At 48.1% G+C, this 25,590-nt stretch overlaps 1 long non-coding RNA gene across 2 annotated transcripts in view; it reads right to left on the bottom strand.

Moving 5' to 3' along the window:
* Positions 1 to 25,590, bottom strand: part of LOC309640969 — a 140,812-nt gene that overhangs the window by 24,864 nt on the left and 90,358 nt on the right. For both annotated transcript variants that reach the window (XR_014252468.1, XR_014252469.1), the window contains exons 3-4: positions 5,956 to 6,173; positions 113 to 4,800 (exon numbers count right to left, since the gene is read on the bottom strand). This is a non-coding gene — a long non-coding RNA (uncharacterized lncRNA). The remainder of the gene's footprint in view (positions 1 to 112; positions 4,801 to 5,955; positions 6,174 to 25,590) is intronic.

Here is a 25,590-nt window from a genome sequence, read left to right as displayed (position 1 = left end):
CTCTAAAGTGGAATTATAATTACACTTACCTCCGAAGGTTGACGTGAGGGTTAGAGGAGATACAAAGTATGTAAAGTAGCAGAAGCAGAACATCCAGTGGATGGTCACTCACCTCCTCTGGCCTCATTAATACGGAAACTACAGAAATGACTCCTCATGGTTCCTCTGAAACCTCCACTGGTCGTTCCTGAAGCTTCTGGAACCAGGAGTCTGTGTTCCCACTCCCCGGGGAGGACGCTTTGCTGGGGAGGAGTTGGGGGAAGGCAGCTTCCCTCTTGCCCTCTTAGGAATTAGGATCTCTCCCATACTAAAAAAAATCCCAAGTTTAGGACTACGGAATGTGGACATCTCCAGGGACCACACTGAATCTGTTCCCAAAGGACTATTTCAGGGAAGAAACAAGACCCATTTAATTTTATGTCTGCCTTAAATCCACCCTTGATGTCATCTTTCTGGGTTTCTCTCCTCCACAGCCCAAATCTCTTCCATGCTGCTTCCCAGGAGAAGCCTTCAACTCTGTCTCCCAAGCAGCCCTGAAGCAAGAGGCTGGAAGCCAGTCTAGCCCCTGCAACCAGCAGCGGGTCCCAGCTCCCACTGTGGCATCAAGCTGGGAAAAGCATGGGATTGGGAAAAGGAGAGAATGACAAAGGTGAAAATGAGCTTCAGAGAAGGAGTTTTAGGAGAGTAGAGAGGAAGCATTGTTTGGAAGCACGATGACGTACCCAGGTGGGAAGAAGTTCTTGGGGGGAGATGTGAACAAAAGCAGAGACACAGGAGAGGGGTTTGAAGGGGAGGAGTATGAAATACACTCGAGGGAAAAGCTGCGAAAGGAGGGAGTCGGAGGAGGAGTTAGTCAGACTTGCTGGGATTCTGGCAGGTTGCTCTCCCTACTTTTCCCCACCTTCCTCTGGATGATTCCACCTTTTTAGACACTCTGTCTTCTTTGCCCCCTTCTGGCTTAGCTCGACTCAGGTTGTCTCTCTCTGGAGATGACGCAGCCTCTTGGTCAACCGGCCCCTCCCCGCGCCCCTGCCCCTACCCATGCAGCTCACAGCCCCCGGGACCTCTCTTCAGTCTGATCTAGTCCCCGACCCACCTCCGACCCCAAGCCCCTTGGCGGATCCCGCACCTCCCGGATCGGAGGTGGATCGCACACCCTCAGGGTCAGGTCTGAGCCCCTCATTATGGTGCATCAGTCTTTTGTGATCTGACCTCCCAGCCTCATCTCTCTCCATCGTCCGCTCCAGCCTCTCTGGGGAGCCCATCACCCAGAGCCTGCCTGGCCCCCGTCCCCTGTCCTGCATTGGTTCTGCCTCTCACTCTGTCCTTTCTCTCTCTCTGGCCGACTTACATGCATTTGAGCACACGGGGCGTTTCCCCTTCACGTCAGATCCATTTGCCCTGCTTCCCCAGCGAGTTCCCGTTTGGTTTTCACGTTTCGGCTCAGACACCCTCTTCTCCTTGACGCCTTCCCTGCCGGTACCACCCCTCACCCCCGCCGAAGCTGACCCAGGCACACCCACGCTGGCTTCTGTTTTCCTGCTTGCTCGGCACCAGCTTGCCTCTGATGCTTCCGGACGGAGACGCTGCCTTATTCTCATCTAGGATGGTTTCCGGAAGGATTCCCACACTGACAGAGTGAACGGATGGATGGACCCTCACCTGGCGGCAAAGAAGAGGTGGTCGGTGGGGAAAGAAGAGGTGGCGGGGGGAGCCAGTGAAGGAAGGAGGTTTGGTGAGGAGGAAGGTGCGAGAAAATACAGAGAAGAAAACAAAGGGTTTGGGTAAAAGCAACACCTGTATTTTTGCGGAGGCTGGTAACTCCTATTTTAGGGGAGAAAAGTCCTGCATCCAAACAGCACCTTGGGCTATTTCTGCTGCTTCTAAATGAAGAATGAGAGTGGGAGGGGGTCCCAGACCCTAGAACCAGCACCACTTAGGAATCACCTGCCTCCCCCTTCAGGCCTCACTTCCTGGGCCTCCAGATGCCTTCCTTCCCTTGGTACTAACTCTGTCCCTGCCCTTCCCTTCACTGTACCCCCAAACCATCACACCCCACCAGGGACAAACCCCCCAGTCTTCCCTCTTACTCAGGGTCCCCACCTTCCTCCTCTACTTCCTCCTGACTTATTTCCCACGCTGGTCCCTCCCCACCCCATCTCCCCCAATTCATCTCCCTTTCCCACACCCTAGGAGCACACGTCATTCATCCATTGGCCCAAATCCCCAACCAGAGGCGTGCTGCCTCAACCGCTCAGCCTCCTAAAAGCCCCCCAGGTTCTGTTAAGACAATAGGAACATTTATGGGACAATCATTTTTTAAAACCTCCAAGGCACTCCATTGCCTCCGCTCAAGATACCACTTGACTCAATGTCTTGGACGTTGCAGGGCCTGGCCCGTGGCTGAAGATGAATGTCTCTGCGTGTCCAGGGTCAATGACTTGTGGGGTTTTATCAGCGCCGGCAGGGTGGGAAAGGTAATGGAGAACCAGTTCAAGGGACCCCACTCCCCCTCCGTCCCATCCTCACCCCTTTGGTGCAAACGCCGTCTACACAGCCTGGGCACCACGGTTTATTTTTATCTGTTGATTTTGCAATTAACAAAGAGAAGGCGCCTCTTTCCGACACGCTGGTTCAGGGGTTCAGCGCGTCTCGCTACCTTGACCTCTTTACCAGCCTCCGACGTCGCGGCGTGGCTGCACAACTGGGAAAGATTTACACTTATTTTCCTATAATGGAAAACTCATCGCCGGACATCGAGTTACTCACTTTGATTTGTTTTCTTTGGAAGAAGCGGCCGGCGGCGGCGGCGGCAGCAGTGCCCCAAGCTGGGTCATTAATATGGCAGCAACAGCAACAAAGACCTTTACAGCCGCTGCCTGTAAACCGTGGATAAAGTTCAAGCATTTATTCTGTCTGAGGCCTCCCAGTGTCTATAAAAGCCCAGCACGATTATATGATCAGTGTCAAGACCCACTCTCCCTCTTTGTGCTCCGGGGTGCATTTCCTTGCCCTGTCCCTCCGTGTTGCCACCGCAGCTGCTCTGGTGCTAATAGCAACCCAAGGCACAGACGACTGGAGTGTTCCTTGGGCTTTGTTTTAAACATGGTGTTTGCTTGTGTTAACTACCGCCTGGCTCTCTGACACCCGTGAATGGAGCTATGCGGGGCTGTCAATCAACAACAATAATAATGCCATCTGGGTTTGAATAATACTAACGAGAAGAAGAAGAAGAGGGATACTGTGTATTAACATAGCACCTTTGTCCCAGAAGCTCAGAGGGCGTTTGGGATAATAATTCACTCATGCTCGGAGCGCTGCTTGGCGGTAGATATTATGATTCCACCGTGGGGGACTGAGACACAGAGAGGGCAAGTGGCTGGCCCCGAGGTCACACAGTAAGTCAGGGGTGGCACAGAACTTAGTTGCTGAGAGTCCCCCAAAGCACTGGCCCTGCAGGATCACACTGATCTATGCCTCTGTGCCTCTGGTTTTAAGCTCTAGTTATACGAGGAGCTATAAGACCTAGTTTTTCCATACCTTATGGGATGAAGGAAAGGAAGAAGTGAAAAGAATGTCCTAGGGTGGAGGACACCTCAGAGATACTCAGCGTTTTCAGAGAGCCCATCCAAGCCAGGGGCAAGGAGGGGAGGGTGACCGGATGTAGGGGTACCACGCCGAGAGACATCTGGGATTTCCGAAGGGCTGGGAGGATGGTGGGAGGATGGTGGAAGGATGTTAAAGTGAGATGGATAAAGAGAAAGAGAGATTTCCCAAGTAGGGGAAAAGGTGAGCTCAGCACAGAGCCAGAAAGCTCTCAGAAGGCCAAACAAGGAGCAACAGCCAGCCAGAAGGAAGGATAAGGCTGGAGAGGCCAAGAATTTCCTGGTTTGGTCTAAAATCCCATTCTGCACTTTGCAGGTCCCACCGAGGTCCCTCCTTTCCCAAACCCCTTAGCACCCGGGGGGTTCAAACCTGTCACTTTAACTCAGTAGATTCTCTCCTAACTTCTCTGTGCCTCAGTTTCCACCTCTGTAAAACCGGTTAATAACATTGTCCCATTGGGTGGCCTAGCACAACGCAATAACTTCCAAATTAATCTCTCCGACTCCAACCTCTCTCCGATCCCTGTCATTGGGTCGTGATGAGGATGAAATAAATAAAATGCTGAGAACAGTGCATGACACATAGTGGTGCCTTATAAACGTCAGCTGCTCTTATCACAGGCGGTAATAGGACTGTAATCGTCACCATCATCATCTTCCTCTGGCCTCTTCCTCCTGGACAGTTAAGGAATGGAACAAGCACCATGGGGAAAGTGTCCAGTCATATAAGGCCACATGATGAAAGCTTCCAGGGCCACCTCCCTCGGCCGTGCTGTGTCACTTTCAGGAACAGCACTCTGCAGACCGGCACTGCGCTACCCTCACGCGCTGTGTGCTTTAATCCTGTCTCCTCTGATAGACTCTGAACCGCGCACGGTAACACATCTAATTCTCCTCCATCCCCCAGGGCACCCAACTCCACTTGACAGGCAGCCTTTGCTCGGAAGACACATGTCACTTTTCCATGATTTCTCGACCACCTGCCATGTGCCGGCCTCTAAGCTGATGTATTAGGGAGGCTCTTCCCCCGGGAGATCAACTTCCTTGGTAGAAGAGATAAGCCATATGAGGAATAATTCACAAACCTTAGCGGGCCTCAGAATTCCTTGGACGGCTTGTTAAAAAGAATCTAAAATGACTTCGAATGCCCATCGAAATTTCATTTTTATTCTTTTTCAGTGGAACTTGTGAAAGTCTGTAAGAAAAGAAATGACGAGATCAAAGAGATAGCCCAGAAAATCAACCTTGCAATGCGGTAGAGCGTGGATGAGACCAAGGAGAGACTGAAGTTGGGGAAATTGATTCGGGAGTAGCTGTCGTATTCTAGGGAGGTGCGAAAAGTGCCGAGCGAAATAACGAACTGATGGATTGGTTTTGAAGTCTTCTTAAACCTCTCATCAAATCCTTACTCTCCCGGTTCCCTCTCCCTTGCAGAGCTGGAGCTGACACCTTCTGCCCTATAAGTTTGTTATTTATGGTCTCGTCTGTCCTTTGCTTTTGTCCCTGACCCAGTTTAGAGACGCTTTATCACTGGGACTGCCTCTGCGGCCCTCTAGTTTCCAAGGCAAGCATTCTTGGCAATCAATAAACAGATTTACAGTTCCTCCCCAGACTTTCCAGGCAGAAAGCCCCTGTGTCACATCTCTCCAGGGCGCAGGCAAGTCCTCCTCCCTCTTCTCCATCCCTCACCCCATGCGAGGACTTTGACCTTGAGTGGATTTGGGCTCCCGTTTTCTCTTTTCCTCTAGACTCTGAGCTCCTTGAGGGCAGACCCCAACCTCTATCCCGCATTCCTTTTCAGTGTAGCGGCTGCCATAGTGTAGGTGCTGGAGAAATCTGTCTTGAAAATAATTAAGGACACATTTTATTAAAACTATCTGTCATTCTTTGTGTATTAGATATGGAATGCCACATCCCCTGTAGATATCCTTGTGAAAGCATATGGCTTACGGGATTTCTGTTTCAGACAGAATTTGTTAGATCCACACAAGAAGGCAGTGTCTGTGGGACGGCCTTCAAGAACAAGAAGTCACCTCCGTAACAGAGGAGTCTTCACAAATATATATGACTTCTTCCCTCCCTCCCTCCTTCCTTCCCTCTCTCCCTTCCCTCCTCTCTCCCTCCCTTCCCTTCCTCTTCCCTCCCTTCCTTCCTTCCCTCCCTCCTTCCTCCCTCCCTTCCTTCCTTCCTCCCTCCCTCCCTTCCATCCTTCCTTCCTTCCTTTCTCCCTTCCTTCCTTCCTTTCTTCCTTCCAGCAACACACGGTGACTGTGTGAGATTCTTATACAAGGCACTGTGGGAGATTGGTTCCTGCCCTTAAGAAGTTCAAAATCCAATGAAAGATACACACCCACTCATCCTTTTATCGGATAAACTGAATTTTATTTGAAACCAAGGCACAAACCACACAGGTCCGCCTGTGTAGGAAGGAGAAACAGGATCGCGGTGCTGGAGCTAGAATCAGGGGAGCTGGACCGCTGGGCTGCCTCTCTGCAGAGGGGCTGTAGGCACAGCCTGCTGGGGTGCGGCCCAGGGAGCCAGAACCGCAGCGATAATGTGGCAAGTGAGCTGCGGGGAGATGGAGAAAGATACTGATGGACCTAAATGAGCCGCAGTGAGGACACGGGGTCCTACTCACAGACACGGACACGGATGGAAGCTTTGGGAACAGTGACATGAACCCCAAGTCCAATAGCACTGGCCCCGGTGGTCAGCCGGCCTTGGCCCTGTGTCTTGAGGCTGCGGTGCTTTCTACACTTTCCCCCGTGGCTGCAGGACACGCTGGACACTTCCCTTTGGGGCCTGGGCCTGGGGATTCATCTGGCCTGGGTCTGGATCTATCTGTCCTTGGAGCGTTTTTCTTGAGAACCCTCACTCCCTTCCCTCTCCTCACCCAGGGCATGGTCTTGACCTTCAGCCTGAGACGGCGCTCTCAAGCTGAAGCTCTCAGTCTTTGAAGCTCTGTGCTCCCCCCAGGAGACAGACCACCACGATGGGCAAAGGGCCCCCGGGCGCCGGCCCCCTGCTCTGCTGCCCAGTCCTCACCACGCCATGGATTTTCCTGGAGGGAAACAGAGGAATCCACACGCTCCCGGCTTGAAAAGATTCCACGCTGTCTGCACAAACAGAGCCTAGAGTCTCCCGGAACTGCCTTGCTCTCACCTCACCCCCAGAAAGGCTCCCTTCCCAGCCCTTGCAGGCAGGCTGTGAATTGTGGCTCTGACTGCCACACACTGATGTACTATGGGGCTGAGGCTTGGGGTTTCTGCCTTAAAAAAAATAAATCTCTGCATTTCCTCTCTGCATTGGTCATGCTCGTCTCTGAGGACCTTTACTTCCCAGGCAGCCCTGAGCAGCACAGACAAGCGGATTCTTGGGAGCGGCCTGACCTCACTGCAGGCACCCAGGCATCGCTGTGTGGTCTGCAAACACGATCAGCCGACGTCCACCAGAGCCACACACACGACGAACCGTTCACCATGCTCGGACGCCTTTCCACGCTCCGGCGCCTCTGCCCACAATGCCCCTTCTTTCCTGCTCTGCTTGCGGAACTCCTGTTCATTGTTCAATGCTTAGCTTTAAGGGCGCTCATATTGGGAAGACTTCCCCGCCTCCCAAGTAGAAAGATCCTGGCTTCTTCCTTCACTGTGCTCTTTGGAGGTGCCTCAGTGACAGTGCTGAGGAGGCTGATTTATGGTTGTCTGTTTAGAGATCACTTCCCCATCTAGACTATGAGCGACCTGGGGGAGGCCCTCAGGAGACAGTTGTACAGGTTGTGCACTGTTCAACCCTCTGGGGTGCCATTCACATTGTAGTCTAAATATATCCTGCACAGTTCTAAGCAGCAGCTTTGAGGTAGTTGGATCTTATTGTTAACAGGGCCTGGCACATAACAAAAGTTTGTTTATTCAACCTAATGTAAGGCCTCTGCTCAGATTTTTACTCCTCCTGCCCTGGTCCCATACAAGATGAAAGAAACACGAGTGAGCCCAATAGCCTCACAGTGAGAAAATGTCCAGTTCCCCTTGGAGACAGTACATTAGTTATAGATCTAGGAAGATACTCAAGATCTCAATAAGGCCTTCAAACAGCTAATGGCTGGTCCAGGGGTATCAAAGGGGGTTTCAGCTCATGGGCCAAATCAGATTAGGAGACAGTGACTCCCCAAAGCATTAAACTGACAAGTCCGCTGAGTCAGCATCCGAGCTCAGTGGGAAGGAAGGCCCCATGGATGTGTGAAGTCTGTCCTGGAGGAGCGATGGGAAGTGGAGGCTTGTGTGCCACGTGGCTGCCGCCCTTTCCAGTCTGGTCCTGGACGAGTGACAGTGAGCCGTCAGACAGTATAATAGGAGCCACTGTCCTGTCCTGCCCTGATGTTCTCGGGGTCCTATGACTGGTACATGAATTTTTGTCCCAGTGCCTCAGTTTCCCATCTATGTAATGAGATAACTTTCTTTCAGGGTTTTGGAGGGTCAAAGGGGAGCTTCTAATCCCGGCCCCGCCTCCAGTAAAAGAAAAAGATTCTATGGGATACAGAGAGGCCCAGAACGCCTTTCAGCTCACCAAGCAATATAGGATCTGCCCCCATCCTCACTCTGACACCCATTTATTTTCTGGGCGGCCCCCCTACCCCTGTATCCTGAGATTAGGAGAAAATGAAGATGGGAGGGTAGGAGAGGCAGTTATAATAATAACAACGATTCTGACTACTTGAAATGCAGTAGACAGGCATCAGTGGGTAGGGCAAGGGTTCTGGTTTGCCCTCTATCACTGAAGGAAGGGCCAGAGGGTCGTGATCAGGACCCCAGGCTCCGGGACCCCCTCGCCTGGGCTCAGCTCCAGGTCGTGATACTAGTCAGCGATGTGACGTCGAGCAATTTGCTTCACTTGACACTCCAGTTTCCTTGTCTGTGAAAGGGGGCTGACGTCGCACGTAGCTCTCAGAGTCGTGAGGATTAACTGACCTAAGAAACGTGTGGTACTTAGAGCAGAGCCTGGTTCACGGTAAGCTTCCAGCGTTACTGTTACTTGTGCGGTTACTCTTACCATATGGTGCTGCCCTCCCAGCCCAACAAGGAAGGGGCCGTGGACATAGACAATGTGACAGGAGCACTTGAGGAGGGACCGGGGACCACCCAGTAGACCAGCAGTGACCCACTCCCATTGCTTCCACCCCACCTCCACCCCCGTTATCATTCTAGCTTTCACGGCCTCAGCTCAAGCTGTCCCCACCTCCCACCGCATCCTTTTCTCAGGTGGTCTGTGCATGAGTGAACGACCACCTGCCCCCAGTGTGCTCGGCTCTCTGCCAGGAATGTCAGAGCTCAGACACTCTGTCTTGAGTGCCAACCACTTAATAAAAGACCCTATGGACACTGGCACCTATAAGGTTTGCAAATCCCCTGGATGATGCCGTGGCTTGCTGCACTATTCCTAAGCGCATGCGTTTATTTATTACTCTTTTATCGGATGCTAAGTTGACTATGAGAGCAAGATCTCGGAGGAAACAAGAGGGATGCTCGCCCAGCCCTGGCGCGTTTCCTGTGGATCAGCGTGTAGAATGCCCGGGCCTCCCCTGTCTACCTGGCAAACGCTTCTCCGTCCTTTCAAGCTCAGCACAACCCTGACCTCCTCTGGGAAGCCTTCCTGATCATCCCCGAACCTCTGAGCGGACTTGGTAACTCTTCTGTGAATTCTTTTTGCCTATAATTTATAATAGACTTTCTGACGTTATGCTTCAATTGCTTATTACATCCTGAGCATCCTGCAGGCAGGAAAATCCTAATTTACCTCTGACTGCCCGGCGCCTGACAGGGCCTGGTGCACTGCAGGGGTTCATCGTGTTTGTAGTGACACCTCTCTGCCCACAAAAGCTCTCTGGGGCCACGGATTTTCAGAGTTTAAGACTTGGTTTCAGGTATGAATCCCAAGCTGCCAGAAGGATTCAAAGCAAATGTGAGGGAAGATATGTTGACAATTATGGTCATAAAACTCCAGAAAAACTTACCAGAAATTCTGGAATCTTTTTCTTGGGCTTTACAAATGAGGGAGGATAATTTGGTCCTGATCCTGTTTGGTGGTGGGGACAGACCTGGCTCTCCACTGGCCTTCAGCTCCAGGAGTCTTTAAGATGACTTCTGGGCATATGTGGGTGCCCGTGGGCAAGAGGCTCACCCACTTCCACCTCTCCCTCGCCCTGTCACACTGTGTAGGGTGCCCAGAACTGCCTTTCTGCCCAAGTTACAGCCTTCTTTCCAGTCAGGTCAAGTCCCACCTTCCCTACAAAGCCTCTTCTGATCAGCCCCATCCAAAGGGAAACTCTCCTTCCTCTGGGTTCTGGGCAGCACGACATTGACCAGGCCTCTGATTGGTTCAGAAATGTCACATGGGAAATTGCTCTGAAAGAAAACATTATTTCTCTTAGGCCTCTGTTTCGCTCCTCAGCGCTGAGCACAGTTTGGGATCCTGGTGTGTGTGTGCATGTGTGCGTAAGTGCATGTGTGTGTGTGTGTATGTGTGTGTGTGTTGGCATGGCAACATAATATGTATAATCCGATTCGGAGATCCTGGTGTCACATCTGGAACAAAACAAACTCATTTCTAACATCTTGCAGGGTGCATGAGGTCTCTGCCACACTAAGGTCTCGAAGAAACGAAGCAGCCCCCAAACAGGGTGGAGAGCTGACATTCCTTCCCTGCCTGCTGGCCTGCCCTCCCCCTGCCCACCACCCCAGATACAGAATGGAAACTTTCAGGGGAAAAGAATTCTGAACAGCTGTGCGAGAGACCACACAGATTCCCCACATCTGCCAGCATCCAGTCGGTGAGCTCATTTCCCCGGGGGCTGCCGTCTGCGTCTGTGGGGTCCACGTCAGTCTACCTCGGGAGGGGCTGCGGAGGAAAGAGGAAGTGGCCCCAGGTGGAAGGAGACCTTTCTCACATCAGAAAGCTCACTGGAGACAGGCTGAAGGGCGAGGGAGCCCACGGACGCCTGCCTTGACGAAGAGAGTTTGCTTTCGAGAAAGTCCCTTTGTCCGTTATGGTTGAAAGGAGGTATTATCAAATGTACAATGGATTTTAAAAAGAAACTTCACTCCCATCAAGTCCTCCTCCTCCCTCCCCAAAGTCAAAGTCAAGAAGCGACTGCTGGTTAGAAAATATCCTACAAAGGAATATGGCCCTGGACCACGACAGCTTTCTAGGGTTAAAAACAACGTTTTCATGTGTACATGCCCTATCGTCCACAAAGAGCTTTCACCCTTTCACCTGTGGCATCTCATCCCCAGGTGGCCGTCTGGGAGAGGTGGGCAGACAGCGCTGACATCCGTGTTGGTACCAGGATAGGTACTGATGTGGATACTGACGTGGGCAGAGCACCCACCCTGATTTTCTAACGTGGAAGCTGAGACTTACAGAGGCTTCCTGGATCGCCCAAGTTCACAAACCAGAACAGAGGACTCGGGCTCTTGCATTTGACTTGTAAACCCACGTACTTTTCCTTTTGCAAAACCGTGACGTGGTCTCTCAAGCTGCCTTTTTCTTCTTCTCCCACTTCTTGAGGGCCCTGTCTCACAAACCCAGCCAAGCCCTGGGATTCCTGTGGGTAGGACACAATCTCTTCCCAAGTTGAGTTTGGGGTCCACACCCCGGCAGAGCAGCAGAGGGGAGGGTTTCAGCCACACTATCCAACCCCTTTGGAAAGCCCACCGTGATCCTCTGGATGTGTGGCTATGGCCCCAAAGTGTGGGGAACCAGGCTTGTGGGAGATCTGGGTACCCAGGCAGCCTGGCATCTCCTGTCGAGCTGTAGGGCATCACCCATCCTGGGCCTGGGCGTTGTCACCTGTAAATTAAGGGGGCGGGGCCAGTGATTTCCAGAGACACTCCCAGCTCCCCGGCTTCCAGGGTTCCGTGACGGACAGGGGACAAGGGTGGAGAATTTCCCTGGAGGTAGCCTGTGCCTCTGAGACCCTTCCCTCCAAGCTCGTCCTGCTGTCAGCCTGGAGCTGGGCCGGCCCTGCCTGGCTTGGGGACCGCTTTGTGCAGCACTGGTTGAAGGCTGGGTGAGGGCGGGCTGGGGCCAGCAGGGGGGAGACCCACTGGGGTATTTTTTTCAGATGCATATGTCCCCTCTCAGGCAGCCCTTTCAGCGCTTGGGACAATGTGCTCTTTTTGTCCCCAGCTCTTTCAGCCGCCTGTTCATTCTCTTTGCATCTGCTGTCACACAGGACATCCCGGCTGGCAGGCGACCATGGGGACACATTGTGCTCCCTTAATGAAGCATGGGGCTGGGGATATGGGGGTGGTTGGGGGCCTGTGAGGGCTAGGGGTGAGCCAGGGGCACCCCATCTTTCCACTCCAGGCTCCTCTAGAGGAAAAGGACCCTCACCCCCTCTTTTACCTCTTACTGTCCAGATGGATATGACTAGTTCCACATCAGAGGCTTCGGAGATGGGATGCTTGGTTTGGGGGTGGGTGGATGTGAGCTGGAAGACAGAGGGTGCCGTTTTCCCTCAAGGAAACTGAGGCACAGCTGGGCAGGTAGGAGGGAGCTCCTGGGAGAAGGGGGGTTCCACCAAGAGCACTGGGCCTCCATCCTTCCCACAAAGAGATTCCCTGCGCCATCCAACATCCGAGCAGGTAAGACAGGACGCTGGGTACCCTCTTTCATTCTTTAAAAACTTGCCATGCCATCAGCCACCTGGGGTTAGTTTCTAAGGGGTAAGTTTTGAAGCCAGGTGGTCAGGGGAATGATCTCTTGTGGTCCCCTCAGGCCCTCATGTGTTAGAGGTGGAGGCCTTCTCCATCCAGGTGAAGAAGGAAAGCGGGATGGCTACAGAGTTTGCAGGAAGTGGCCAAGGGCCATACAACGTACAAGAGCACACACGTGGGCAGCTGGGGGAGGTGGCAAGGTCATCCGTGGGTCTTCCCCTCACCCCAAATGTTCTGTAAGAAGGTCCTGTCATCATGTTCCCCACCGCCCAACAGTAAAGAAAAATGAAATTGCTGGAATCCTGGGGGAAGAGTGGCTTTTCTCCCTTTGTGGCTTGTAGACACACATCTGTGATCTCTGCACCAGAGACGATGATGCTACCAGAGCCTACGGCTGTCTGCACGGTGGGCATGGCCAAGGCACCTCCCCGTCTCCCATCCTGGTGCCAGCGGGCAAGACAGCCCTGACGTTTCCAGTCAGGGCTGCCCTTGGTCGTCTGCGGCTCTCAGGGCCAGCAGAAGTCCTTTTCCCCAAAAGGGAGCCCCTCACTCCAGGCCCTTCCCTACTTGCTAGAGTCACCTTGAGTATGCCAGGCTTCACTACGACGTTCTGGCCTGTGCAGATGGCTTCCGGACGGTTCCTGCAACTTCAGAGTTGGTCTTTCTGGTGTGTTTCCCGCCCCAGTCCACCCCTCACTCCTCCTGGCCTGCTTCCCCGCCGCCCACCACCCTAAAGAAAAAAGCCTGGGCCTTGTCCAACAAGGCCCCCTGTCCCCTTTAACAAGCAGAGTGTGCTGGCATTGCGATTGGTGGTCTTCTCCCTGAAGGTCGTTAATTGGTACAGAATGTAGACTTTAGTTGTCTTGCCAGCCCTGATGAAAACGCAGCTGGCAGGTAGCCGAGACGGAGGAATTTGTCATAGGTTAGATCAGCCCAAGCCTAAGAACCAAGTGCGCGGCTTATGCAAATAGTTTTGCTTAGCATGGATCCTGTGTTCCTCTCCCCCCTCGCTCCCCCGGCAACGTTTTTCCAACCGAAGGGTGGGAGGGGTACAGGGGAAGGGGCGGAGCAAGCACTTACTTGCCAGATCTCATTCCACATCAGAAAGGAGCAAATCGCTTTCCCTAAAAAAAGAAAAAGGCAGGGGGAAAAGAAGACAAAACACCCATCCTTTGGGCTAATGTACAGAGCCGTTTGAAAGCTGAATGGCTCAGTAAGAAGGGCCAGCAGTGAGTGTATTTGGAGAGAGACTATTATCCCCCATCAAAACCCATTCACGCTCTCTGGGAGGCCTGCAGAGCACCTGGGTGGGGACTTGGAACGTGGGGATCTCTTCTTCCCTTGGCCACGATGATGTCACCTCCTCAACCCAGATGCTGACGTCAGCCTCATTTGGCCAGAGCATCTGGGCACCTGCAAATCCCAGCAGAGAGAAGGGTTGCAGTGGCTACTCTCAGCATGTGTATCCAGCAGATAAGCCAATTCCAAGCTGTGTGATTTGGGATACACCACTTAACCTCTCTGAGCTTCAGCTTTCTCATCTGCAAAAACAGGGGTAGAACCCTTCCCACATATTGAAGTACTACACCTGGCACATAGTAAGGGCTCAGTATGAATAAAGCAAGATAACAAGAGAAAGTAATGCGAACGCTGCCCTGTAAGCCATAAACAGTAAAATGTTGGCTGAATCTTGACTGGCTCCTAAGGTTGGTGAAAAGACCAACAAATAATCAAGAGAAAAGTTGAATTTCAAGGCGTCAAGTTGGTTCAACCCTGGTTGTATTGAAGATGGGGGCGTGGGGTGTGATTGGGGAAGAAAGCTGCGAGGTTAATCTAGGACAGGGTTTCCCAACCTCAGCTACTGACATCTGGGGCTGCGTGATTCTTTGTTAAGGGGGGTGCTGCCTTGTGCCATTAGGACGGTTAGTGTCCTCTACCAACGAGATGCCTGTAGCAGCTTCCCCGGTTGTAACAACCAAAACGGTCTCCAGACATTCCTAAATGTTCCCTGGAGGACAAAATCTCTGTCAGATGAGAACTACCACTGGTCTAAGATAATGTCCCCCAGACAAGCAGATTAGGGACCTGGTGAGCCTCTCGGATGTGGGCATGGGAGGCTTACACTTCTGCTGCTGCCTGACACTGTGGCAGAGATCGCAGTTCCCTGGTTAAGGACCATCATGAAGGTCAAGGAGGGTGTGAACCGGATTTCTGTGCATGCCAAGGATGGAGAGGGTATCGTCGACTCCCGGTGTCTAGTCTGTCATGGAAAGAGCTTGGAAGTCATCATTCCATCCTGGCAACAAGTAAAAAGCTGAACAAACTGAACAATCAACAAATCTTAGATCCATCAGAGAGGTGAAGTCAGAAGGCAAAGCACTGCCCCTCAAACTGGAGAGACAGACAAGTGAATACAGAAAAGCACAACTTAGAGGACTAGAAACCCACCACCCAGGGTAGGAAAACCTAAACTGTAACTGACAGATGCTGGAGCCTCAGGATGGACAAGTCTGAGAGGTAAAACTCCGGGGGGACCCCCTCCCCATTTTTGTCAGTTCTACCTCCAGGATCTCTACCAGGTTCTCACAGTGATTATTGGGGGGTGGGGGGGAGGGGAAAAGGAAGAGCATTCTGTTCTTCTTAACAAGGCCTGACCTCAAGAGAAACTATTTTCCTGGAATCTGTCCTACTGGAGTCTGATCACAGCCCAACCAGTGGGGGAAGGGAAATACCTACAGCCCACTCTAGACATCGTATCACACCTAAAGCATGGAGGTGGGGGACCGAGAGGTGCTTGTGGAGCTCAGAGTCCGGGGACACAGGCTCACTAAAGGACTGAGACCTATTATAGGACCACAGAAGGCTTCCTCTCCCCCTAGCCTCACCACTACATCCCTAAAGTCTTTGCACCCAGGATATCATGTCCGCTCAGCAAGAACAAATTACAAGGCATACTAAAAGGCAAAGACAAAGTTTGAAGAGGTGGAGTAAGCATCAGAACCAGACTGGTATGTGGCAGGGATGTTAGAATGACCAGACTAGGAATTTAAAACAACCACGATTAATAACCTAAGGGCTCTAACGGATAACACAGATTGGCAATGTAAGCAGAGAGATGGAAATTCTAAGAAAGAATCTAAAAGAAAGGCTAGAGATAGAAAGCACTGTCACAGAAATGAAGGATGCCTTTGATGGGCACATTAGATCACATACAGCTGAGGAAAGGATCTCTCAGTAAGCAACAAGGTCCTAGCACAACAAGGTATAGGATGGGGAGCTGTATTCAATACCTTGTAATAACTTACAATGGAAAAGAATTGGAAAAAGAATCTCTATCTATCTATCTATCTATATCTCAACTTGATATTTCAATAGAAATTTCCAAAACTGAAAAACAAGGAGAGAAAAAGACAGAGGAAGAAGAAGAAGAAGGAGAAGGAGAAGAGGAGGAGGAGGAGAAGGAGGGAGAATAAGAAGAAGGAGAAGGAGAAGGAGGGGGAAGGGAGAGGGAGGAAGAGGACGAGGGAGGGGGGAGGAGGAGAGGGGAGAGGAGGGGGAGGGGGAGGAGGGAGAATAAGAAGAAGGAGAAGGAGGGGGAAGGGAGAGGGAGGAGGAGGACGAGGGAGGGGGGAGGAGGAGGGGGAAAGGGGGAGGAGGAGAGGGGAGAGGAGGGGGAGGGGGAGGAGGAAGAAAAAGTGTCTAAAACCTGTGAGACAACTACAAAAGGTGTAATGCCTGTGTAATGGGAATACCAGAAGGAGAAGAAAGAAAGAAAGAACAGAAGAAATATTTGAAGTAATAATGACTGAGAATTTCCCCAAATTAATATCAGACACTAAATCACAGATGCAGGAATCTCAGAGAATATCAAGCAGGATAAATGCCACAAAACTATACCTACACAGATCATATTCAAACTGCATAACATCAAAAATAAAGAAAAAATCTGGAAAGAAGCCAGAGGGGGGCAAAAAACCCTCATCTATTCTATAAAGAAACAAGGATAAGAATTACATCCAACTTCTCAAAAAACCAGGCAAGCAAGAAGACAGTGGAGTAAAAGCATTTCAAGTGTTGAGGAAAAAACCCACTAACCTAGAATTCTGTATCCATCAAAATTATCCTTCAAAACTGAATGATAAGTAAAAACTTTCTCAGACAAACATTAAGGGAATTCATCGCCAGCGTATCTGCCTTGGAAGAAATTTTAGAAGAAGCTCTTCAGAGAGAAGAAAAACAATATCAGTCAGAAACTCGGATCTACATAAAAAGAGGAAGAGCATTAAAGAAGGAATAAGTGAAGGTTAACTTATTTTTCTTGTTCTTAATTCATCTAAAAGATAACAGTTTGTTCAAATTAATAGCAATAATATATTCTATTATGTATGCTTATGTATGTATATACATGCTTATGTATATATATATATGCTTATATATAAGTGAAATGAAGGACAGCAAAGATACAAGGTATGGGAGGGAGCAATTAGGATTATTTTGTTAGTATAAAGTACTTATACATGAAGCACTACAGTGTTATTTGAAAGTGGACTTGGATTAGTTGTAAATATATATTGCAAACTCTAGGGCAACCACTAAACAAGTTTTTAAAGAAAGAAGTATTACTGATACACTAAGAAACTATAGAAAATAGAATCATTGTAAAATGCTCAATTAAGCCCACAAAGGCAGTGGATATTACACTGAGATCACAGGAAATAAAAGCAAAAACTGAGAAACAGCACTACATCAAACTTCAGCACAGCAAAGGGACTCATTAGCAGAATTCAAAGGCAATCTATAGGATGGGAGAAAATATTTGCAAACCGTATATATGATAAGGTATTAATATCCAAAAAAATAAGAAACTCCTAAAACTCAGTAGCAAAAAAAATTTTTTTACCTGATTTAAAAATGGGCAAGAGACTTCCATAACCATTTTTTTCAAAGAAAGCATGAAAATGGTGAATAAGTACATGAAAAGATGCACAACATGCCTTATCATCAGGGAAATGCAAATCAAAAACCACAGTGAGAACACCTCACACCTATTAGGATGGCTACTACTTTTAAAAAACACGCACAGAAAATAACAAGTGTGGTGCCGAAGATAAAGAAATTGTAACCCTTGTGCACTGTTGGTGGGAACCTAAAATGGTGCAACTGCTACTGAAAACGGTACGGAGGTTCCTCAAAAAATAAAAATAGAACTACCGTATGATCCAGTGATCCCACTTCTGGATATATAGCCAAAAGAATTGAGGGCACAGTCTTCTTTTTTTTTTTTCATTGGAGTACAATTGTTTTACAATTTTGTGTTAGTTTCTGCTGTACAATGAAGTGAATCAGCTATTTGTATACATATATCTCCTCCCTCTTGAACCTGCCTCCCACCCACCCCCATCCCACTCACTTAGGTCATCACAGAGCACTGAGCTGAGCTTCCTGTGCTTTATAGCAGGTTCCCACTAGCTATCTATTTTACACATGGTAGTGTATAAGTCTTGAAGAAGTATCTGCACTCCCACGTTCACTGCAGCATTATTCAGAATAGGTGAGAGGAGGAAACAGCTTAAGCATCCAGACGAATAAACAAAGAAAATGTGGTATATACACACAACATAATATCAGCCTCAAAAAAGAGAGACTCCTGTCATAAGCTACGACATGAATGAACTTTGAGACGTTATGCGTAGTGGAAAAAGCCAATCACAGAAGAACAAATACTGTATGATCCCACGTAGATGAGGTGTCTAAATTAGTCAAACCCACAGAAGCAGAAAGTAGAAGAGTGGTAGCCAGGGGCTGGAGGGAGGCAGATAGGAGGAGTTGCTGATCAATAAGTATAAGCTTTCAGTCATGCAAGATGAAAAAGTTCCAGAACAGTTTGCATACAGTTAACACTTTTGTACTGTACACTTAAAATGGCTAGGATGGTAAATTTTATGTTATGTATTTTTTACCACAATAAAACACACACATACACACACCATAAAAGAGAGCGGAAAACAAAAATAGGAACAAAGAATAAAGACAAGGGATAGAAAACAGTAACATATATGGTAGATATTAATCCAACTATATCTATAAGCACTTTAAATGTCAGTGGTCTAAATATACCAATTAAAGACAGAGATTGTCAGAGAGGATAAAAAAGAAGACCCAACTATACGTTATATCTACAAGAAAACCATTTTAAATACAAAGACACATACAGATTAAAAGTAAAAGGATAGAGAAAGATATACCATGCTAACAGTAATCAAAAGAAAGTGGTGCAGCTATATTACTTTCAGACAGAGCAGATTCCAGAGGAAGATAGGTTATCAGGGATAAGGAGGGGCATTACATAATGATAAAGGGGCCAATCCTTCAAGACGACATAACAATCCTAAATGTCTATGCACCTAACAACAGAGCGTCATACTGTGAGGCAAAAGATTGAAAGAACGGCAAGAAGTAGATGAGTCCACTACTATAGCTGGAAACTTCAACACCCCTCTATCGGAAATGGGTTGATTGAGCAGAAAGAAAATTAGCAAGGACAAATTGAAATCAATAGCACCATCTATCAGCTGACTATGATTGATATCTACCAACTATTTATCCAACAATAGCAGAAGGCATATTCTTCTCAAGCTCACAGGCAGTGCTCGCGAAGATATACCACATCCTGGGCCATAAAACACATACTAACGTATTTTAAAATACAATGTCTGCTCTCAGACCACAGTGGAATTAAAGTAGAAATCTATAACAGAAAGGTAGGTGGAAAATCCCCAAATACTTAGAGAGCAAACAACACACTTCTGAATAACAGAAGGATCAAAGAAGAAATCTCAAGGGAAATTAAAAAAAATTTTTTTTAACTAAATGAAAATGAGAATACAACTTGTCAAAATTTGTGAGATGCAACAAAAACCATGCTTAGAGGGAAATTTATAGCAGCAAATGCATATATTAGAAAAAAAAAATCTATAATCAGTCATCTAAGCTTCCATCTTAAGAAACTAGAAAAGGAAGAGCAAATTATCACCCCCCCCAAAAAAAACAGAATAAAAGAAACAAGAAAAATTAGAGCAGAAATCAATACAATTGAAAACAGGAGATCAATAAATAAAAACCTGTAAGGCTACAGGCAAAGCAACTGCACATAAGTGCTGTACTCCAGCTGATAAAGTTATTTCCTATGGGGGTATGAGTAAACAATATGATTCTTCTATAACTGTGTACTGGAAATGGACAATTAAGTAAATGGAAGGTGGGGAGTGGGGGCCAATTGTTCACTGTTGGAGTGAGAGATTACAGATAAGCAAGGGGCGGAGGCTAGAATAAACCATGTGGTAATGGATTAGAGTTGAAGACCTTAGCATGAACTTATGTTCCCACATGGTTACACCTAGAAATCTTTACTGATATGTGTACATACATGAGATAGTGTACACACATTTATCGCCTTGCTTTGCCAGCTGAAAGAGCCTAAAAGCAATGGCACTCCAGTAGCAATGTGCACAGCTAGTACCCAGATCTTGGTTTCTAACACCATCCTCCAGTGAAAGGGACCAGGCTTCTCAAAGAAATAGCTGATTCAAAGACTGGGTCAGGAAATACACAGAACAAGTCTGGAGCACCTTGCATTTCCAGAAAGTAAGGAAGTCCTCAAAAAGTAAAGTGAGTGAAAATTAAAGTGAGATAATATATATGAAAGCAGTTTATAAAGCATTATGGCTTGTAAGAATTGTATGTCAGTAAGAACAAATGGATCTGAGTAAGGTCTGTGAGTTTCAGTGCATGGGCAGTATGATATCTGCTTTGACTGCTCTGAAGGTTTCCTGATTCTAGGATGTTGAAGTTGTAGAATAAGCAAGTCTGAATAAAAGAGATATCACTGTATTTAGAGAAGAACAGGTCCTTGCTTTTGTAAATATCTTAGTACACAAATCATCCCATTCCCAATGCACACAGAGATGAATAGCTGCTTCTCTTACATGTGCATGTTTTAGATTTATCAGGGCTGTGAAGCCTGAATCGTAAACTCTAAAAAGCCTGGAACCTTCGGCAAATATCTAAGAGGGGCGTCCTGCATTCTAAGCACCATGGTATTTTCTTTCTTGACAAGGAAGGCAGTTCATTGCCCTCAGTGTCCCCCATCTCATCCTGCTCCACAAAGATCGACATGAAAAGGTACAAACGTTCTGTTTTCTTGTCTAAAACTCTATACAGTAAGCCCCCTACATACAAACGAGTTCCGTTCCGAGAGCGTGTTCGTAAGTCCAGTTTGTTCACAAGTCCAACAAAGTTAGCCTAGGTGCCCAACTAACACAATCGGCTATATAGTACCGTACTGTAATAGGTTTATAATATTTTTCACACAAATAATAAAAAAACACAAAAAATAAAGAAAACTTTTAATCTTACTGTACAGTCCCTTGGAAAGTACAGCAGTACGGTACAACAGCTGGCACACGGGGGCTGGCACCGAGTGAACAGGCAGGAAGAGTTACTGACTGGAGGAGGGAGAGGAGGTGGGAGATGGTAGAGCTGAAGGACTGTCAGAAATAGGAGATGGAGGGCAAGCTGCAATTTCACTCATGCCTGACACTGATGGCACAGGTTCTGGTTCCTTGCTGGATTCATTCTATCTACCCTCTTGAAAAAACGATCCAGTGATGTCTGGGTAGTAGCTCCCTTTTTCTTGTCATAGATGACACGGTAGCACTGGATTGCATTCTGAATGGCTACTGCAACCTTCGTGCACCATTCTACATTCGGGTCCTGTGCCTCAAAACCTAGCAGTGCCTCCTCAAGTAAAGTAAATCCCCTTGCCATTTCCTGCATCGTGAATCTCTTCAGTTCTTCAGTTACTTCTTGCTCCTCTTGTCTCTCTTCTTCCTTTTCTCTGGGCCTCCAATTCCATCAGGTCTTCATTAGTAAGCTCCTCGTGTTGCATGGCAAGTTCAGTGAAGTCCTCCTCTTGCTTGAAATCTAGCTTGAAATAAGGACACTGTACTACGGTACTCTATACAGTACTGTACAGTAAAGTACACAAAAGTACAGCCACTTGTAGAGGATGCACGCACGTGACAATGTACGTCAGACACGTGAACTAACTTACGTGATTGGACATGCGAATAAATGTTTGCATGTTTGAAAGTTCGAAACTTGAAGGTTCGTATGTAGGGGACTTACTGTCATGGCTCCTTGTGGTCAAAAGAAGTGCTTTTCTGGACATTCCTCTGAACAGCAGCACAGTTTTTCCACATGAAATATTCACTAACCCATTAAATATAATGAGTAACAGCTGGAAACAACCTGATCCACCACCCCCTTGCTACTAGTAACTGCTCTTAAGGTACCTCCAAAGGACCACTGGCTCCACATGACAGAGCTTGAGAAACATTGGCCTAACACACAAGATGCCAACTCCTTAGCATGACACAGAATGCCCTTCACAATCTGGCCCCGAGATTTCCAGCCTTCTACTGAGCTACATCTCATACCCTCCCTCCACACATGTGAGCATCTGTGTACCTCAGTTTCCTCATCATTAAAATGGGGATGATAAAACTCACATGGCTGTTGGGAGACTCAGTTCAGTTCCTACACTTAAAGGGCTCAGATAGTGTCTGGTACTTAGTAAGCACTCAATAAATATTAGTCTCTATTAATTTTTTACATTAACCTTTGACACAGCCCTACAGAACTTCTTATTGTCTCCAAACAAATAGTGTTTTTTAGAGCATCTGTATTTTGCATATGTATTCCTCTACCTAAAACCTCTTGTCTCCTTTCTTTCCTTTACGGCCTAGCAAACTCTTACTCATCCTTCAAAACCCATCCCAAATATTTCATTTGGGATGCTCTTCTAGTTTTCAAGGCGAAAGTCAAGTGTTCATCCTTTGTTCTCCACAGCACCCAATACATACCTCCATCATGGCCTTGCCACACAGTACTGAGGGTCAATCCAGGCCAGTAGTGAAATATGCATCCACATAACCATGAGTTCTGACATCCAGCAATCATGCAAGAAACTTTTACTGGGGAGAAATGCAGTGATAAAGGCAAAATGGGGCTTCCCTAGTGGCGCAGTGGTTAAGAATCCGCCTGCCAATGCAGGGCACACGGGTTCGAGCCCTGGTTCGGGAAGATCCCGCATGCCACGTAGCAACGAAGCCCATGAGCCACAACTACTGAGCCTGTGCTCTAGAGGTCATGACCCACAACTACTGAGCCCATGTGCCACAACTACTGAAGCCCACGCACCTAGAGCCCGCGCTCCGCAACAAGAGAAGCCACCACAATGAGAAGCCCGTGCACCGCAACAAAGTGTAGCTCCCGCTCGCCGCAACTAGAGAAAGCCTGCACGCAGCAACGAAGACCCAACGCAGCCAAAAATAAAATAAATAAATAAATTTATTAAAAAATAAATAAATAAAAGCTAAATGGCATGGTCGCAAACTGGGAAAGGATTAACTTCAGATTTTATTGTAAAAATATGCCCACAAGAGGGCAAGAGGTGCTTAAGAATGATTTTTTAAAAAGTGGCTTTGAGGGCTTAACTAAAAGGGCACAATTGAAAGTTTTAGCGCTGGAATTATGACCCAATGGCAGCTTAGCAAGGACACTACTCCCACTGGCTCAGAAAAGCCCTCAAATCAGTAATTGGGGGTCCACTGCTTTCCCTCCTGGAATGTCTCTCAGCTGTCTGGATGACCTTGGACACGCAATGCCCACATTCCACTGCGCGCTCATGGAACCCTGTGCTCAAGACCTACCTCCTCAATAATGCTCTGACTTGGATCCTTCTCTGTCTGCTACTCATCAAAACATGTTGTCTGATAGCCCATCTATTTAGAGACTTTGAAAGATCTAACCGTAGTTTTTTTGAAACAACTCTACTGAGATAACGTTGACATATAAAAACTGCATATATTTAAAGCGTACAACTTGATGTCTTGATATATGCATTCACATCCACAGGAAAGTTTAAGAGGAGGAGGGTGTCGGGCAGGTAGACAGGACCACGGGCAGCCCTGTGCTGGCACGGGCTCCTTTGGTGCTCTTCTAGGTACTGGCCTCACCTATCCTGCAGGAAACCCTACCTCAGGAAAGCTTAGAAAGACTGCATCAAAGTGGCTTCTCCGTATCCCCACTTCTAAGCCAAGATGTGACTAAGCACTCAGATGCTGGCCATCTTGCTGTTAGTCGCCTGGTCAGTCCCGGCCAGGATCTGATCACCAGTTCTGGTCAGACACGTCCTGCTTACATGTCCATTGATGGAAAACCATACTGGACCCCAGAACGGCAGTGACTGTGGACTCATTCGTATCCTCAAAGACTTCTCAATCTTCTCTTCTCCTCTCTGAGTACTTCTGGTGTCTTTCTTCCCAAATCCCATGTTCTGCCATTTGGTCATTTCCGGAGCTTTCTTCTAGATCTTTACACCCTCACCCTTGCACCCCTTCCACTGCCTTATGACAAGCACTCCATCCATTAGTCACCACATTGCCTACTCCCCCCTCTCAGCTCCTCTGCTGATAACCTATTGAAATCGTCAGCAGAAGTAGATTATCCACTCTGGGAATCTATTTTCTTTGACTCTAATCACCCTGGTTGACTTCTCCTTCTCTGAGACTACAAGACTTTCTCCTTTCTCTCACAGCCATCAATCGATTTGTGATCACTGATTTAGAATAATTCTTCTATGAGTCTAGACAGAACGTTCATGCACACAGACAGTCCTTGCCAACATGACACTTAATAATAATAATAATGACAACAACATCACCAAATGGTGCTGCCTGGACTTCCTTTTTATGAGGAGGGAGAGACAAAAGTAAACAGCTGGTATCATAGAGTATTTTAGAGTAGACAGAGGGCTTTTATCTATTTCAATACAAGCCTTCTGACTGACTGCTCACTTCATAGTCTGTCTGCTCCCAAAGTAAAACAGTTCTGTGTATTCCAATGCCTGAGAGAGGGGCTCGAGGCAGATGATTTAAGACGACAGAGCCAGACCCAAAGGTGCCGGAGCAGGAACTGGTTCCCCTTATGCTGTCTCTCTTCCTTGGGGGAGAAGCTGACAGTGGCTGATCCTAGTTGCTAGCCAGGAAGAGAGGCAGAGCAGAGGAGGTGCTGCTTCCTCTCGAGGTCTCCCTCCTTGGACCGGGTGGAGCGGATTCCTTTGCCTGTTGTTTTCCCTTGGGGCCCCGCAGAAAGAACACCCCAAGTGTGAATGCTTGCGTAGAAGGGACCCAGGACTACTGTGGAAAGTCTGTGGGTATGGGGAGATGGGGGGCATTGAGGTAGAGGATGGGGTGGGGAGAAGCAGGGTGGAGCTTCAGTGGAGATCAAGTGTACAACCACTGCATGGGGTGGTTAGAGAGGAAGTGAAAGGCTCTTTGCCCCAAAATATGGCTTCCCCAAGCCTGAGAAAATAGCTGGAATGCCCTCATTACACATCCTGCTTCTTTAATACAGTAAGAGTTTCTGATAAAATGCGAAGATTTAATCAAAAAGAAGTAGTATCTTATACTCCGCTTATTTAACGCTGAGCCAGGCACAAGGAAGTGAGACAGCAGACAGGTAAGTTCTGACAAGTCAGGAAGGATGGTACAGGAGAGATGCCCAACGTGAGGAATTGCCCAAGTGATGGATGCAATGTGATAGTAACATGAGCCCAAGTGGGGGGAGACGGTGGCTTTAGGAGAGGGGGAGGGACACCTATGACAAGACTCACCCATTCCCCTACTTTGCTTCAGCCATCCCAAGCCTGATGTGAATTTCACCGTGCGTGTCAGTTACTCAGGGGGACCCTGAGCGTGCACCTGGGTCAGGTTCTCCACGCTCACCTATATTCGGGGCACTCATCTCAGACTGTGGCCACACACTCAGTAGGGAGAATGTTGACTAATGTCTCTCTCCCCTGCTGGCCTGTGGCCTCAGGAGAGTTTGGAGAGGGTAGGGGGTGGTCTGGTGTCGCTCCTCACTTTATTATCAACATCTGGCATGGGGCTTCCTGCACTGCGATTGAATGAAAGAATAAACAAATATGCCAAAAAAGAACACACAACATGGCGAAGCAATTGCCAAGTGAGAGAAAAGGTAAAACAGCATAAGAATCTGGAAAGGGGAAAATATCTGGAACACTCATACTGTTGTGAAACCATAGAACTACAGAGCTGAAAACGCCTTGGAGATTGAATGTGCAGCTCAGTATATAACTTATTACTACAAATGCTAGCCCTGTCCATTGTCGGAGAACGTTAATCTTTGGA

This window comes from Balaenoptera physalus (genome assembly GCF_965194825.1).
Source record: "Balaenoptera physalus genome assembly, chromosome: 13".
Taxonomy (NCBI): domain Eukaryota; kingdom Metazoa; phylum Chordata; class Mammalia; order Artiodactyla; family Balaenopteridae; genus Balaenoptera; species Balaenoptera physalus.
Note: the sequence above shows the minus strand (reverse complement) of the source record. Positions and strands in the feature narration are given on the sequence as shown.